This window comes from Pseudopipra pipra, chromosome 3 (assembly GCF_036250125.1).
Source record: "Pseudopipra pipra isolate bDixPip1 chromosome 3, bDixPip1.hap1, whole genome shotgun sequence".
Taxonomy (NCBI): Eukaryota; Metazoa; Chordata; class Aves; order Passeriformes; family Pipridae; genus Pseudopipra; species Pseudopipra pipra.
Genome location: NC_087551.1, coordinates 46,223,833 through 46,240,811, shown reverse-complemented (window position 1 = coordinate 46,240,811; position 16,979 = coordinate 46,223,833). Strand labels below are relative to the sequence as shown.

General features: G+C 41.6%; 1 long non-coding RNA gene across 1 annotated transcript; it reads right to left on the bottom strand.

Moving 5' to 3' along the window:
• Positions 1-329: 329 nt before the first annotated feature.
• On the bottom strand, positions 330-3,850 carry LOC135411439 (uncharacterized). The gene is made up of 2 exons (XR_010429154.1): positions 3,473-3,850; positions 330-2,485 (listed from the first exon to the last, which is right to left on the bottom strand). It is a non-coding gene; the product is annotated as an uncharacterized LOC135411439 (long non-coding RNA).
• Positions 3,851-16,979: the final 13,129 nt, after the last annotated feature.

Sequence of the window (16,979 nt, the reverse complement as noted above, 5' to 3'; positions counted from 1 at the left end):
TTGGAGCATGGGTCACTGTGAGGCAGGCTTGCCCACATATGCTACACAAAAATATTGGCTAAAGAAAACAATAAATGTGAGCTGTCAGGAGATCTGATGAAGAATGTCCACAACATCTTAGTCTTAAATAGGATGGAGAAAGGAAACATCTCACAATCAAAGGTTCCACTATCTTCATGGTTAGCTGCTGTGCCGGCCAAAAATGTAGGACATCTTTAATATAATCTCACTGTATAATGTAATCAGACTGTCTGAGGGATATCTTATGCTACTCTTTGTGCTGATTTGAAAGTAAACTAGCAGGAGAAATGAACCCAATTCAAAAGACATTATAAGTCAGAGTTACAATTTAATAACAATAATACAATAAATACAATTATATGGACAAACAATTGGTTTTAACCCACAAAACCCAGATGTATAACTCAGCACCCTGGGGCACGAACAGAATAGTGCTCATTGGCCCCGTGCTGAACCCCACGTGGTCCCCCTGAGTCCAAAGTAAAAGGGAAGGAACAACCTGTTGGTGAGAGTGGTGGTTGTAGTCTGGTCAAGAGTGGTGGTTGCAGTCCGGTCGAGGTTCTGGTCCTCCTCTGGAACTGACAAGTGTTACCAGAAGTCCCAAGACCCCAAGACTATATGCACTCAGGTTCGAGTGGGAATGCCCAATACCTTCCCCAGGATGGGGAGTTCCACAGTGGGTGATTGTGAGTCCTGAGATATTTTTGGAATCCTTGATGGCCCATTAGCAGACATGACCCCTCAGGCTGGGTGTGGAGGTGCTAATGACTCCCTGGAGGGGAGTTATCACACCTGAATCATTGGTGTGAGGATAGGAACATCATCCTACCTCACAGGCTTCTTAACACCCAGCTTATAGCCTGAGGGGTCAGGTGTGCTCTGGGCAGCTGCTGCAAATGATCTATTGTTAACAGTTCCTGGGAAATGACATATAGGGTGTAGAATACACAGTTTGGGTTACATCCACACAGTGATGAACTGGTCCCGGCTGCTCTAGCTAGGACACTCTGATAGTCAACAATCAAGTGTGGTCAAGGACAGTCAAATTGTTTTATTGCACATAACTTGGCAAAGGCTAAGGAAAAACGTGTATGAATTTAATGGCTCAAGGCTTTTATTACTTTCCCAATAGGTGATTTTTAAAATGTACTTCCTTGCCTTCATGTCAAATGCAAAGTGAAATGAATGGCTTTAAAAATCATAAGTTGGAGAGAGGAAGAGAAAGAACAGCATTCCTCTGATGTCAGCCTGAAAATTGGTCTGCAGAGGACATGAAGACCAGCAAAGAACGTCCTAGAAGACTCAGGACAGCTGTAAAGGGTGACATGACAGGACATAGGTTAATTCATGTACAATAGACCTGACATTAGAGGACAGGTTCATGGAAAGTTCAGTAACCACAGAACTGGAGAAAAATCTCCTGCCCTGCAAGATTGCAAGCTGTTTAGTGGGGCCTCAAAATTAAACCTGCTTAGATAGCTATGCTTTAGAGGTGCTCTAGATATTCTGCCCACCTCATTTAGCCTTCCTTTAATGGAGAAAAGTCCACAGGGAATGACTCAGGAAAAAAAAGGATTTTCATTATTCATATATGAGAATGAGAACAAGTGTTTGATTTCAGAGAGAAATAACAGGTTTGGGAAAATGCATTCTCATCCTCTGTAATGAAAGATTTTTCCTAAATCATTGTCAGATTAAGAATATAGGAAGTAAGCCAGAATTATGTTTTTCCCTTTGATTACAAACCCCACAATACAATGTTAGTAAAGTGAAACTTCAACAAGTGATTTAATCTTTGTTACAATTCTGCTAACACAATAATAATAATGTTGGTATTAGATTTGGAAATAATTATATACTGACCAATATCCTGCAATTTCAAAGCATTTATAAACGTTCTCTTTCATGTATGTCAGGTAGCCAGGTTGGTAGTAGTCAGAACAATTCTTTCGACACCGCACAGCCCTGTCCCCAGGTTAGAGAATTTTTTTGTCGATTTGAGATGTTAAGGAGTGCTAACATCTGGAGTATAGCTACCCAAAATGTGGTCTAAGCAGGAGGTCATAGCTGGTATGTTACAACTCATGCATTAGTGCTAAACAGTCTCTGTCAACTGCGAATAAACAAAACTTGATTTTAATTTCTGTCGCACAAAGGCACAGCTCTAGTGCTCAGCCTCAGACAAGATTTGTCATTGAGTTCACATTGGTTGAAAAGGCAGAGCTCCACCAGTTAAAACATGACCTGCAGAAATAACCCAGCTTTTTCAAAGACAGTTTGGTCTAACACTAGCTCCCACCCTGTGCATTTTCTAAAACTTGACAGGATCATGCTGAAGAGGCTTTAATGCAGGATTTTGTAGAAGTGGACCATGGACTTCAGAATATACACAGACACTTGAGCTAGGATGGTTGACTTCTGTCAGGAGATCTGTCTGGAGGTAATGCTGAAGATATTTCTTCTACTGGGAACAGACAGGAACACTGAAGATTAATTTGTACTCCAACTAATTTTTTTTCTGGATTATCTCTGACTTTTATCATGAGCTTGACATCTTTCATATGGTCTTCATAAATTTACACCATACAGTTAAAGTTCTTTGAGGAGTTTAAGTTTAAAGCAGGATTGAAATATTTTAAAGGACTTTATAATGACACATTAGAAGCACTATCAAGCAAATTCCTTGATAGCCTAAATGGATGGAAACAGTCTAGAGTACAAATGAGTTAGAGATTAATTCATGGCACCTTGTACAGACTTGGGGAATTCTATGCAGCGGAAATAGTTCTGCAGCACAGGTAATCTGCTTGACAGGAGAAATATTCTCTCAGCCTCTCTTCACTCCCCAGAATGAGTGTTTCTTCCTTCACCGTCCTCCCCATTACAACCTCACTATTGTCAAAGAGGTTGGAGAAGGTGAAGGACATCCTGTGCTTTGGAGCTTCAGAGGACACGTCATGTGCCACAAAAAGAACCTAGAACCCAGGAAAAATATGGGTTCAGATTTAAAAGATTTCAGACTAAAAATAACTAAATGCATCTGGCCACGGAAAGAGAGTTTAGGATTCCTCATCTGCTGGGAGAAATGTCCCATAGTATTTAGAGCCAGAAAAGCTTGCTATACTCTTAGATATCCTGTTGAAATGAAATCAGGACTTGAAAGCAGGTTTGTATCTTTTGTGGAAAGAACACAACTTGTAGTAAACAGGATATTGTTAAAATCAAAAGGAACCTCTCCAATGTGTCATTACTGGAGAATCTTCAATTGTCCTCCACTTCTAGTTATTTCTAACAGAAAGGAGAGCAGAAAGACTGGGGATTCAGGGAGCATTCAGATGCCTCCTTCCAAATAATCAGCAAAGGCTGAAGCTGGTATTTCCCATAGGGAATAATCTTTTTTAAAGTTATTTATTATTGTGTTTGTAGAAGGACTCTGTGAAATAGCCCTTACCTTTCCCAGTGCTTCCTTTGATTGAAACCAAATATATCCTTATTGCAGAGGCTCCAGGTTGAGATAGTCCATGTGCTGCAGAGTTCTTGACACATTGTGCCAGGTTCACTATTGTGGTGGGTTAGCTTTGGCAAACATCCAAATTTCCATCCAGCTGCTCACTCATAACCCCTCTCAGCAGCGCATGGGGAGAAAATAGGATGAGAAAGCCCATTGGTCAACATACAGGGAGATTGCTTACCAGTTACTGTTGTAGGCAAAACAGAGTTGACTAGAGAAAATTAATTTAATTTATTGCCAATTAAAATAGAATCTGGCAGTAAGACACAAAGATATACCTTTCCTCTCCCTCTCCCTCTCCCTCTCCCTCTCCCTCTCCCTCTCCCTCTCCCTCTCCCTCTCCCTCTCCCTCTCCTTCTCCCTCTCCTTCTCCCTCTCTCTCTCCTTCTCCCTCTCCCTCTCCTTCTCTCTCTCCCTCTTCCTCTCTCCTCCTTTCTTCTCTCTTCCAGGTCGAGCTTCATCCCCTCACTCCAGACTCCTGCACCTGCTCCCCAAGTGGTGCAGGGGCAGGGGGGGCAGCTATAGTCAGAATGTAGAGGTTTAGTGATTTCTCTCTCCTCCTCCTTTTGCTCTCACACTTTTTCTGTGCTTTGACGTGGACTCTCCTCACTGCAGTCCCTCAGGAAACATTTGTTGTTTTGTGGGCTCTCCATGGGCTGCAGTTCCTTCAGGAATATCTGCTCCACCCTGGAGCTACTCCTCTGACCTTGATGTTCCCTGCTGTTTGTCATTCCTTTTAGCTCCACCTCTGCCTCTGGTGGTCTCACTCTCTCTGTGTTACCTTATCACAGAGGCACCACCTGATGGCCTCATCTCCGTCCTGCAGTGGGTTTGTTGGAGCCAGCTGGAGTTGGCTCTGTCCCCGTCTCTTCTCCAGACTCCTCCCTGTAGTCCTGCCTCTACCAACAACTTTCTGTGGACACCTAACACAACTTTGCAGTTAGGAAAGTGAGGCAAATGTATGTCTGTGTTTTGATCAGTAAACTTTGGGAAAAGGATGTTTTCCCAAAGAATAGTCACTGCACTGTGACTATTCAAGATTTCTTTATGATAAATGGGAGAGCTTTTTTGGTACTGGTAGCTAGGTCTACTTTTTTTAACTACCCTCTTCAATGCAAAGCATGCAGTGACTCTTCCAGCCTGCACCCTGGATCCTACTGTGTTCCAGGAGAGCTTTTTTTTGTCCTGGAGTCATGGGGATTTGGCCAGGAGGCACATAGCTGGACTTCTTGACACTCCTATCAGAAAACACACCCTGCTTTTCCTGCTAAAAAACCCTGCATAACTCTTTCCTGAAAACAGTGTTGCCCAAGCATCCTTGGATGATTTTTGTAGCTTCTTCATGAATACCACCTTCTGAGCACTAAGCATCTACCCAGACTGTGCTGGATCTATTTGTACTGTGAGAGAACAACTGGTAGACAGCTGGTGAAAGAGCTGCTGTGAGGTGGGCGTAGGAGCTCCCGCCTCGGCATTCTCTTTGTGAAGATTAAAGGTACAAGCCTGTCAATCATTTTTATGTAAATGTTTGAAAAGGCTGTCAAGAGTTCAGTGTTTTTAGCTCTTTAAGAGATTATCTCTTTTATTTTTAGAGGTAACAATAGTTCTTAGGTTAAGAGGGAGACAAAAGCCTCATTAGTTTTGGAATTTCAAATGAACTCAATAAGACTTTGAGGAGATTTTTTTACCACAGGAACCTGAAGAGTTCCTTAAAGGACATTGTGAAAACAAGGGAAAACCTGCTGCTTATGAGTCTTTCTGCTGATGATATACAAATATAGGCAGCCTTGGCCCACCACAAAGCAGGCATACTGTGCCCCAGCCAACACAGCAGCAGCCCCTCTCTGCTGGGATGGAGTCAGTATCAGAGACCACAGCACTTCAGAGATGGAAGATTAGATGAGCCGAGCTGAATCCTCTGTTTGTGGAGAGGTCGAGCTAAAGGGCCACGACTGTGTCTGGGCAGACCACTCCTTACCAATGGCTCATGTGACTTGGACAGAGACCACACAGGAGGTTGCTAGGTCTCTGCTGCTTGAGCCCTCAAGAGTGTCACTGCAGGTGGTGGTCTCAGGGGGTCTCACACGTCCCACTCACAAACCAAAAAATGTAACTACATTTCTAGTTTGGTCAAAATCAAAACTCAGTGTGAAGCTGCAGGAATAATTTATTGAATTTTTTTTGTTTTCCCCAATCAAGGCCTTCCTAAAGGGATGTCATCTCCTTGCTCTCCTCCAACACTCCTTCTGTTCTGTGTTTTATGCTTATGTACTCCAGATTTGTTGTTTTTTCTTTTGAGGACTGTTCGGGGTGTTATTTGTTTGAGTTTTTTCTCCTCCAAGATATGATAAATTCAACCACTTCCTTGCAGATTCTCTGTATTAGGAAACTGGATCTCCACCATGATGGTGTTGGGGAAGAGAAGAGCATTTTTTCTTTGAAGTAAAACCCTTTGTGTTGAAGCTATACTTACAGTGAAGTTCATTATTGATGCATGATGTTCATCCAGCAGAACCTGAGTGTATCAGTGAACCCAGTGGCTGCTCCAAGTAAGACCACTTGGGAACAGAGAGGACTGGGCACCTTGGAGTCCACTCAGGAGCACTGCATTTCCATGCAGCATTTCGCTCTGTTTCCTATCTGGGGAATGGTTTTTGCAGGAGCTCCATCTGCTAGATTTCCATCACTGAGCTACTGCTGAAATCGTCTTCCTTTGCACTTTCTGTGAATGTGACAAAGAGAAAGAAAGGAAATGTGAAAAACTATATTGGAATTATACTGTGCACATTTCTTTTGAAACTCTAATTTATAAAAATGAGTACATAAAATTTTGTAATTATAAATATGTGAAAAAAATGCATTAGTTAAGAAGTTAGGCTTTCAAAAGTGCTAATTACTAACCAAATGCATTTTACAGTGTTTTAATGAGCACTTTTTCACATCATATTAATATCCATTAACTATATTCATAATAGTAATGCTAATAATGTGCAAAGCCATTAGTTAGCTACAAAGTCAATAATGGATGATACTGATTCCAAGCCTCCACTGCACTAAAAGATACATACTTTTTTTTTGTAGAACTGGGAAAGTTAATCTGAGTTTTCATTTGGATATTGTCAATGAAGCTGTTTGTGTTGATTACACAGACGAATGTGGGGTCAGTTATTGAGAGCCTATGAACAAAACAGGCATACTGATCTGCTTCTGTCTTCTAGAAAGCAGAAATTGGCTTCAAAGCAAATTACCCTGCCTCCTGAGGAGGGTTCTGAATATTTCTATTCATGGACTTTATCTCAACTGCCTTGTAGATAGACTCCTTCATTAGTAATTTCTCATTTAGAAGTTTCAGCAACACTTCTCAGGCAAGATTTTTTTCAAGGTAATTCAAATATTTCTTTTTATACATTATCTGAATGAATATTCGGACAGATTATCCTGTTATTCCTCCTTTGAAAATGTTCACTGTTATTTTCCCAAATATTTCTCTAAAATGTAATCATTGTTTGGGTGGTGGACTGAACGAAAAATGGCTATGTAGAGAAATTCTAGTTGTACTACGTGTGCCACATTTTGCTGCTTGCTTTAGGAAAACTTTCATAAGATTATTTGCAAGTAAACTATTTTATTATACTAATATCAGGAGCATTTTATGCTACTAGTAAAATGTGTATATTGTTTTAGAGACTGTTCCTAGATTGTAAAGCTAACCATATATCTTGTAAATCAACAGAAAGAAAAAGCCTCAGTGGTTGCCACAGATATTAAGCATACAGATTTTAATAATAGGGTATTTCTGTTTAAATTTTAATTTATTTAACCACAACATCAATTCTGACTTAAGGCTTACAAAATGCAAATATTGAAAACTTCTTTAACACAGAACACACATAGGGACATATTTCACTTCTGGCTTGGTATCTTCCATCTGCTTTATCTGCTTCAGTTAAGAGCAGTTTATTCCCAGAAGTTAACTGTGAACAGGACAGATTAAAATGTCTCAGCTTAGCCTAAACACCAGCAGAAATGGGTTTGGGGCAAAATTCCTTTGTCTTTTTGTTCTTACAGCAGAGAAAAGCCAAAGCCAACAGGAAAATGGAGTGGAAGGTAACGGCCCATGCTGCATCCTCTTCCTGTGCTCCTGATGCTCCTTTTCTTTGTCCCCCTTCGACTGTGATGTGAAGACTGATTTATGTGGGACTTTCACTGAGGCATGGATTTGGGATCAGGAGGTCCTCCAAGGAAGATAAAAGCATTATGCAGCACAATTAGGGAATTGAAGCCCACTACAGCTCTGTGGAGGCTCAAGGAATGATTCCTTGCCAAAGTGAACTAAATCAGAAGTAAGTCCATTACAGCAGGCAGATTAAAATCTGTGTGAAGGAGATCAGAAGTGGGCCCCATGTGGGAAAACACAAAGCACTTCAGATAATTGTGTGGAGAGCAGGGAGCAGAAAAAAGTAATATCCTACCTGACAGAAATCTTGATAACGTGGAAAACTAGGTGAAAGCAGGGAATGTAAACATCCTGTCTTGAAAAAACAAAAACCCCCAGACAATCTCTTGACATTTATGAAAGACTTGGTCTTCTAATGAAATTAAACACTAAAGAAAACCTAACAGATCTGAATAGTGCTTGTGGAGATTCCCTGGGGAAGGAAGAGAATGCATAAGAGTAATCCTCCCATGGTGCTGGGAAGGAAGGGACTGCAGGCTTGGGAAGCAAAACTGGAGGAATCAGACAGAAGGACAATGATAACCTTTTATTTCATACCGTGATGTCAGTGACCTGAACTCAAAAGAAAGAATTTATTCACAAAAAATGTTCCTACAGAAAAAGGAGCATGGGTATTAATCTCCTGCAGATCAAGGGAATACTTTGGAAACAAGAGGCAAGTTTCCTGTGGTTTGGATTCTAGAAACAAATTTTTCTTTCAAAAAAAAAAGACCCTAGAGTTGGGTTTAGTCCATGATACTACCATTCAGAGACTGACTGTAATCTGTTTACGCCCATATCCTGCATTTCCAAGTACGAGAATCAAATGTTGACAGTACTCAGTAGTGCATAATTAAATTCTTATTCCCAATTGAAGCCATTGGCAAAACGTCTGCTGACTTCAATAGTGCTGGATTAAGCTTTCACTGAATGTCATAAGAATTTGAAAAGCAAAATCGATCCAGATTTTGCAGACAGTCCCAAGTCTTTATTGTGGATCAAACCAAAGCCATAATGTAAAAAACCCCAAAACTTTACTGTGAATGAAATAAGGACGATTCATATTGTGTGTCCTGAATACTCCTCCAGAAGATAGGCAAAACTGAGTCACTCGGGGGTCTCCAGTGTGTAAATACCATGTAGCAAAAAATATTCCTTGGTTAGTCTGCTCTTTTTGGCACAATCCTTCTGGCGGAAACGTATACATTTATTTTGCTGTTTTAGCTCAAGAGCTCCTGTGAGTAATTCCTGCTCTGCAGATGGTATATGATGTAGATGATTTTTTAAATCCAATTTCAAACTGTAGTGCTGTGGTTTATCACAAATTGTTTTGCTGTAGTCTGGTGGCAAGAACTCCAAGAAGCCAGTTTCCATTGTTAATTTTCAAATAAATCCAGTTCTTCATAGGTATATGTCTCACTATAAATTTACAATTTAAAAAGAACAAGAAATAAGAGTGCCTGGCTGTAGGGGAAGTTCTTTCCTTCCAAGAGCCATCTATACCATGTGAGCCAAGACTGCAGAAGTTTGTGAAACTGGTTACATTGCAGAGATTTTTATAGGGGGAGGGACACAAAATAAATATTATTTCATCTTACTATAACCCCTTCCAAAAAAACAAATTCACTAGAACAGACTAACCTTATGTAGAAATAGCAAAAGTACTCAGTACATTAATAAATGTGTGGAATGGAAGGTGACCTGAGTTTCCCTTGATGACTTAGGGATTATTCTGGTGTTCACTGGATAGATGTTTGTCAATAACTGCTATTCCCAGACCTCAGAGGCTTTGACATAGCAGCAACCTCTTGTCTGTGCCACAATTCCCTTAGGATCAGAAGGAAATTCCCTGCTTCCTACTAGGAAAGATGAAAAGTCCATTTCTTCAGAGAAGCAAGAGCTAGGAGAAACAGCTCACCCAATTAATGTGACTTGCTCTTGCTCTGGTGTTGTTACAGCACTGTGAGACACTGGACTTTCCACTCTTACCAGTTGAACTATATCAGTTACACTTCATCCTTCAGTCCTGTCTTTGAGTTGTCAGCATTTTTCTTTGGCTTTAGTAGTGACATAATGGGCTAAGTAGAGCTCAGGCAGATACTGCATTTCTATGGGGGTACCAGAATAGGACTGCAACTGCTGTGATCAGTCACCAGCATGCCAGACCTGGACTGCCCTTCTCTGGCTACACCCTTTCCCTCCTGTCCCCCACTGCCCCAATATTCCTAGCTCCCTATCCCTTGGACAAAGGGAATTGTCAGCTTCTGTCTAAGCCACTTCAGTCTCCTTTTGCCTTTTGCCCTTGCCTGCCATGGTCCAAGGATTCCTGTTACACAGCTAGAGTGCATAAATATGATTATGCTTTCTGACACCTCTCATAAAACAGTATCATCTGTATGTTGTTTCTCACTAATTTTTGATTACACTTGAAGATTGGAAAACATGTATGCAGTCAAAATGCTTTTACTTTGTGTGTTTTGCTTTCTGAGATATTTTATCCTCACTTTTATTTCTATTACATTTCCACACACAAAGCAGGTCTGTTCTTTTTCGAAGAGTGTGGGAATTTCACCTCTCAGATTGCACTGATAAAGAAAATATATTTTTTCAAATATTTATGGGAATAAAATAATAATGCTATCATCTACACTCTTGATTACCAGGATTATCTCATTGTATATATACAGATCCTCCAGATAGGCAGATTATGTGATCAGAAGGTTCTTAGTGGGCCCCAGGCTCAGTGCACACACTAAAGAGGATCAAGCCTGCTTTAATTCATATGCTGCCTTGCTAATGCTCCTGCTCTTTCTCAGAAGAATTTCTGAAATACGTTCTTTGGGTCTCAGTGCAGTGCCCCTTGAGGTGGATGGACAGCCATTGACTTTGATGGACAATGAAAGCAGTGCTGTGGAAAGGGACCTGGGGGTCCTGGTCAATGGCAAGTTGAATATGAGTCAGCAGTGCCCTGGCAGCCAGGAGGGCCAACTGTGTCCTGGGGGGCATCAGGCAAAACATCACCAGCTGGTCGAGGGAGGGGATTGTCCTGCTCTGCTCTGCACTGCTGCAGCCTCACCTTGAATACTGTGTGAAGTTTTGGGCATCACAACATAAGAAACACATTAAGCTATTAGAGAGGGTCCAAAGGAGAGCAACGAAGATGGTGAAGGGCCTTGAGGGGAAGCCATATGAGGAGCGGCTGAGGTCACTTGGTCTGTTCAGTCTGGAGAAGAGGAGACTGAGGGCAGAAATCGTCCCAGTCTACGACTTCCTTGTGAGGGGAAGAGGACTTTCAGGCACTGATCTCTTCTCTGTGGCGACCAGTGACAGGACCCAAGGGAATGGCCTGAAGTTGTGCCAGGGGAGGTTTAGGTTGATATTAGAAAAAGATTCTTCACCCATAGGGTGGTTGAGCATTGGAACAGGCTCCCCAGAGAAGGGGTCACAGCACCAAGTCTGACAAAGTTCAAGAAACATTTGCATGATACTCTCAGGCACATGGTGTGACTCTTGGGGATGGTCCTGAGCAGGGCTAAGGGTTGGATTCAATGATCCTTGTGGGTCCCTTCCAACTCATCAAATCCTGTGATTCTGTGAAACTGGGCCTGACGTTGAGCAACAAGGTATGAAGAAACATGTTTTGCTCTTATGGGGCAAGAGTCACCTCTGTCTTTCATATATGTTGATGGACCTTGAGTATTTTGTTCTTACTTGTTTAATATTGTTAAAAAAATGCCTCTAGAATCTAGTGAGCATGCCTCTTTGTAGCCATACACAAATCTGAGGTGTTTGAGAGAGCATAGGAGAGTGTAGCACTAAGTCTGATGAGAGACTTGTTTGAACATGTCTTAGGATGGCTCTTTGTGGTCTCTTTGTAAACACGTGTTTCTTCTTCCCAACACCCCCCACAGCAACTGTTATCTCCCATGCAGGAATGTCCTGAGAAAGGTGTCCTGAGGTGTCCCATTGGTCCTTTTGTTAACCCCTTCCTGTGATTGGATGTTCCTGTAAGCCCCTTGAGACTTCTAATTGGTTAACCTGTGATTCTCCCTAACCCTATAAATGTGACATCCCCACCAATAAACGCCCTCTTGCCTCCTCTCCACGCCCGGTGTGCTGTCTCTGTGCCTGCCATGGGGCCACGTGGGTGCTGGGGGGAGGGGGGAGCACCTCTCCCCTCCAGGCTCGGGGCCTGAAAAACCCTGTCGCTGGAGTCCCCTTTCCCCGTCCTTTCAAGACGTCGGAATGGTTCTTCAGATGGAAATGGAACTACAACTGGGCTCTCCCACGTCGAGGGTGGGGAAAGGGATCCAGAGGAGAGGGCCAGCTGTGTCCCTCAGAGAACAGAAACAAAATAGAATGAAGGCTTTTGCTGACTGACTGGACAGTTTTCAGGGCAGAAATGGGACTTATAGAGAAATTTTCTGAGAAGCTGACATCTCTTCATGGCCCAGCTAGCATGTAGCGGTTTGAACAACAATATAGGAAACTGCTCTCCAATATGATTTGGCCACCAGCAATTTTTTTTAAGAGACATGATTGTTTTATGACTAGGATATGTGCTCTGAATCACTTATGCATTTTGAGAAAATTCCTTTACAGAGTTTGAAAACACAATAATGTGGAGATGAAAGACTCCTTTACAATTAATGATGGGGACAGAACTGAAGTAACATTCATGTTGAAATGCCACTATCTTAAAATTTTCTTTTCCAATTACTATGTTTCTGAATGTGCTTGTGGCTCCCATGCTTTGTCATGTTTTCTAGCAAATAACAGAGCTGGAAGATGACAAGAAACATGCAGCAGTGGAGAGTGTTATGGAGTTGGAATGAGTTTTTGACATTGAGTCTGAGAAAAGGTAGGAGAGAAGTGGAAAGATCTTTTTACTTAAGAATATAAATTAATATGAAAATTGGGAGTGATAAATGAGAAGTAGACAAGAACAGGTCTGTAGATAAAGTGCCTTTAATGGAACAATGGGTGTGGATGCAATAGTTGAGAAAGGAGGTCCTGTGGATGGGGGAAAAAATTCACTGTACCTCATGAACAGCATAGAAGACTTGAGTTTAAAATTCAAGAATAGGAAATAATTGAAAAAGGGCTGTAGAAAGTTGAGGCAGCCAAGAAGAAATGACAGTAGTGTGACTTCAGTAGCAGTGTTTTGAAAAGATTAGGCTGTAGTGATTTCATTGGGTAACATTCCTTTCCTCACTTCTCTTGTTTCACAGGGAGGAGGGTAATCTCTCATTTATTTATAACTATTCCATGTGTGAGATGAAAGTCAGAGCTGGTCATGTTTGGCTCCAAAGTCCACTACAGGCATAGGGTCCTATGAGAAATCCTCTACTTGTCAGGCTTCTAATCCTATGCTCTGAAAACATTATGCCATGGCAGTTTAATCTCCCCTGAGACCCAGCGACCAACTCGGTTGCAATGCCAATCTGCCCAGTTTAATTTGGTCTTCCCTGAACGCTGGATTTCAGTGTAGGAACAGCGCTATGAAGCAGAGGTGCACTTGTATGACTACATCTGCAGAACAAAAACACAGCCTCTCAAAATTGCTTTTGTCTGTCCTTTTGGTGGTCTGCTTAATATCCTGGCCCAAATAAAAGGAATGTACCTTCTAAAAATATTATATTGGAGGCAGACAGCAGTGTGCTTTCCCAAGGGCAAAACCGAGAATCAAAAAAGTGTACTGTCAAGCAAGACCCTTCTTTTTGCTTTTAATTTCAGAAAGGCCAGTTTGGTAAAGCTTGGGCTGGGTGGCTTTCAAATGCAAATCCTCAGGGCTACTTTAGGCGAACTTGATATCATCTTTGAGTCAGACTAGTCTCTTAAAATGCAGCACGACCAAAAAAGGACTTGTGATTAAGGAGACTGCACATCCTTGGTGTCCTGGAAGTGTGCCAGGGTATGAGATGATATTTCAGTCCTTTGCATTCCTAAGAATGTCCTTTTGTCCCATGAAAGGCTGACATCTTCCTGTGTCATAACGAAATGATGAGCCAGGGAAGGAGGTGTCTGTCTAATGAATCAGTCTAGAGATCAGTTAGAAGGCTTCTGGTAAGGAGATTGACTGTTGCTTTTCTGGACTCTCAAACGAAGGGGTGCCATCTCTGATGCTCATTTCTGTCCTCTGGCTGCCCCCTGTTGGCTGGTCCACCACATCTGCGATGGACTTGGCATCCCCCATGTCTTACAGTACTTGGAAGGGCTGGACAAAAAAGGAAAAAGATGTTCAAGGGAAGTCATCACTTAAATGAAAAAATTGTCTTTTTTTGTCTCCCTTAATGTGGCACAAAGGGTTGTGTGTTTTTTTGTTGCTGTTGTTTCTGTTTTTTATCTTGCCAAAATCCATATGGTTTAAGTTTTAAAGGGTGATGACTACACAATTAAACTTTTGTGATGCTGTGGTGGAAGCTGGCAGCTACTTTCATTTCTGCTTAGATTTACTTTCATGTCTGATTCATATTTTCTTTCAGTGGCTTTTTTGCACACAAAACCTCCTGTGCCAAAATCATTGCTAACTTTATAAGTATAAAATGGCTACATCTGCTAAAAATTATCCTTGCATGAAGCAACTGCATCCAAAATTCCAGAAAGGTAAACTATTCTCAGGTTATGTTAAGCACAAAAAAATGTGAATGCCAGAAGGTCTGCCTTCAGCTATTCAAGTACAAGTTGCACTGTGGTGGATGGGAACTTCAGCAAGCTTACTGAGGGCAGACTTGAGGCATTTCTGCTATAAAGCAGCTGGGAAAGATATACCATTTTTCTGCCACAGTAACTTGTCTCCCCATCGATCCTTCTTCAGAAGCACACGAGAATTCTTCTCCTGGACTAGAGGGCCATCTAGCTCAGTTCGCTAGGCTGACAGGGCTACCAGCAGATGCTAAGTAAAAATATATAAGCACAGGGCACATACAGCATGATCTTTCCTTTGGTTCATCCTCTTACCATCAAGGAGCCACCATTTTTGAGACTTTTTATACAGAGATTGAATAAGGACTGTCACATTTATAGCCACGGAAGAACTAAACTAACTCAGTGTCTAAAAGTTGCTGTGTTACTAATACATATTCACGTGCAGCCCTGATAACATTGTGAAGTTCATCCAGCCAGAGATACTTGTCTCTACCATTATTTTACTAATATATCCTATGCAATGCAGTGAATTAATCTTCCATTTTGGAGAAATTTCCATTCTATTCTCATAACTAGGATCCTCAAGTGGTCCTCCTCTTCCTCCTCATGGTGTGTGGGCAATTCACATCCAGAAAATGGCAGCTGGCCTACCTCATAAGGCAGCTGTGTGTAGCTATCTTTTCGAGAGATGCCAGGTGGTCAGTCAATTGACAGGCTGTCCATAATGTCTAGGCATTCCAGGAGTCCTCTTTGGTGGCTGTGCCCATACATTCTCCACTGCATGCCAAGACAGCTGAAGGCCAGATAATCTGATCTACCTGGTAGAAATGCTAGACTTATCAGCAACTGTTGACTGCAAAAGACAAAGATCATGGTGTAGGGCAGAATTACTCTTTAGAGACAGGAAATGGATAGAAATAGGATTAAAAGCTAATGCCCAGAAAAAAGTAATGGAAAAAATCATGCATGAGAATGGTTTCGTTCTGTCAAACGTGCCAGTTTGCTGCATTCGCAGATGGTATATCAAGGGAGCCCCAATGGCTAGTTACATCAATTCCTGCACTAATATGAACAGAGCTTTTGATTTCACGGTTTGAAATAAAATGACCCAAATATAATTACGCAAGCTTATTAATTTATTTGTTATGGGTCGGTAACCCTTCATAGTCTATAGCACCAGTTACAACAAGGACCAGGGGGATTAAAGCTTGAATTTAGTAGAGTCAGATCCCTATATGGAAATTGGAAGAAACGAAGCACTAAATTGCATGTTTTATGATGATATCTTATTAAGGAACAATTAATGCCCAACTTTGAAAGCATCAAATTCATTCTAGATGGAAGCAGTATACGAAGAACAGCCTCATGAAGATTTGATCTGAATGATGCATACACAGGTTACATCACCTATCCAGTCTGGAACTATGGATAAAACTTGAAAGTTTCCAGTTCAGAATAGCTATTTGTGGCCAATGCAACGTGGACTTTCTCTCCGCACAGGGAATTTCTACAGTGGTGCTGGCAGCATTACTGGCAGACTTCGTAAAATCAGGGAACTGCAACTGCATAAAGCATGGCTGCCTATGTTCCCCTTGATGATATCTAATGCTTTGTCCTCAGGGCTCTGTGAGAATTTCAGATTTCCCTATACAGAGGTGTTAAAATCCTTCTTCTACAAAGTGAAAAGGGGATTGTTGAATCAGACTTCTTCCATTCATATTGCAATAGGCTGTTATCATATAAGGTGTGTGCACTGAGTGAATGACTATGGTCTAAACACACTGCACTGTATTTGGGGGCTTAAAACAGAGGCTGTCCCACCCAAGGTCAAACAGTACAGAGCTGAAAGAAGTCGGGTGTTTAGTCTGCCTGACTAGGTGCTGCCAAACACGTGTGGTCTTTGCTGACACTCAGGAAATAATTATTTCTGTGTGTCAGAGTAGAGGAGCCACTTGATCAATGCACAGATGTTACAGTATGCTTTTCTGACATGCAAAAGGTGGCCCTGCAGGCACTACCCTTCCCAGTTAGACTGAGCGGTAGTTGGGACCACCTCACAAGGGGACAAACTTTGACCATTGTGGACATGATTTGAGCCTGAGAGCCAGAAGCAAGGGAACTGCACACTAAATTAACTTTTATCTTACATGGTGATGCAAAACATTACTTTGTGTTTCTTCCTTAAAAACTGCCTTGATGTGTGTGATCCAAAATCAAGGGGAAAAAACTATTCACCAAGGATAAAAATTAAATCTCATTCATTTTTCTCCATTTGTTTTTTTCCCTCCCTGTTTTCTCTGCTCAGTTCATGAGGATACATATGATGGCTATGTCAGTGTCAATGGTGGAGTTCATGAGTGCAGCTTCATCTCAAAAGGCTCTCCATGCCTAAGTGACATTCTGGTGGCCTCTGTAACATATGCCTACTCATAAACTTAATATTAGATAACATGGCTAAGTGTCTTCATCAGAAATGGGAGCTGTGATGTCAAACCCTTTAAAGTGAAAAGAATCTCAAACTGGATCCCACTTCCTCGGCAAGTGTCCTAAGATAATGGGAAAGGAGTATGCCTGAGCTGGGAC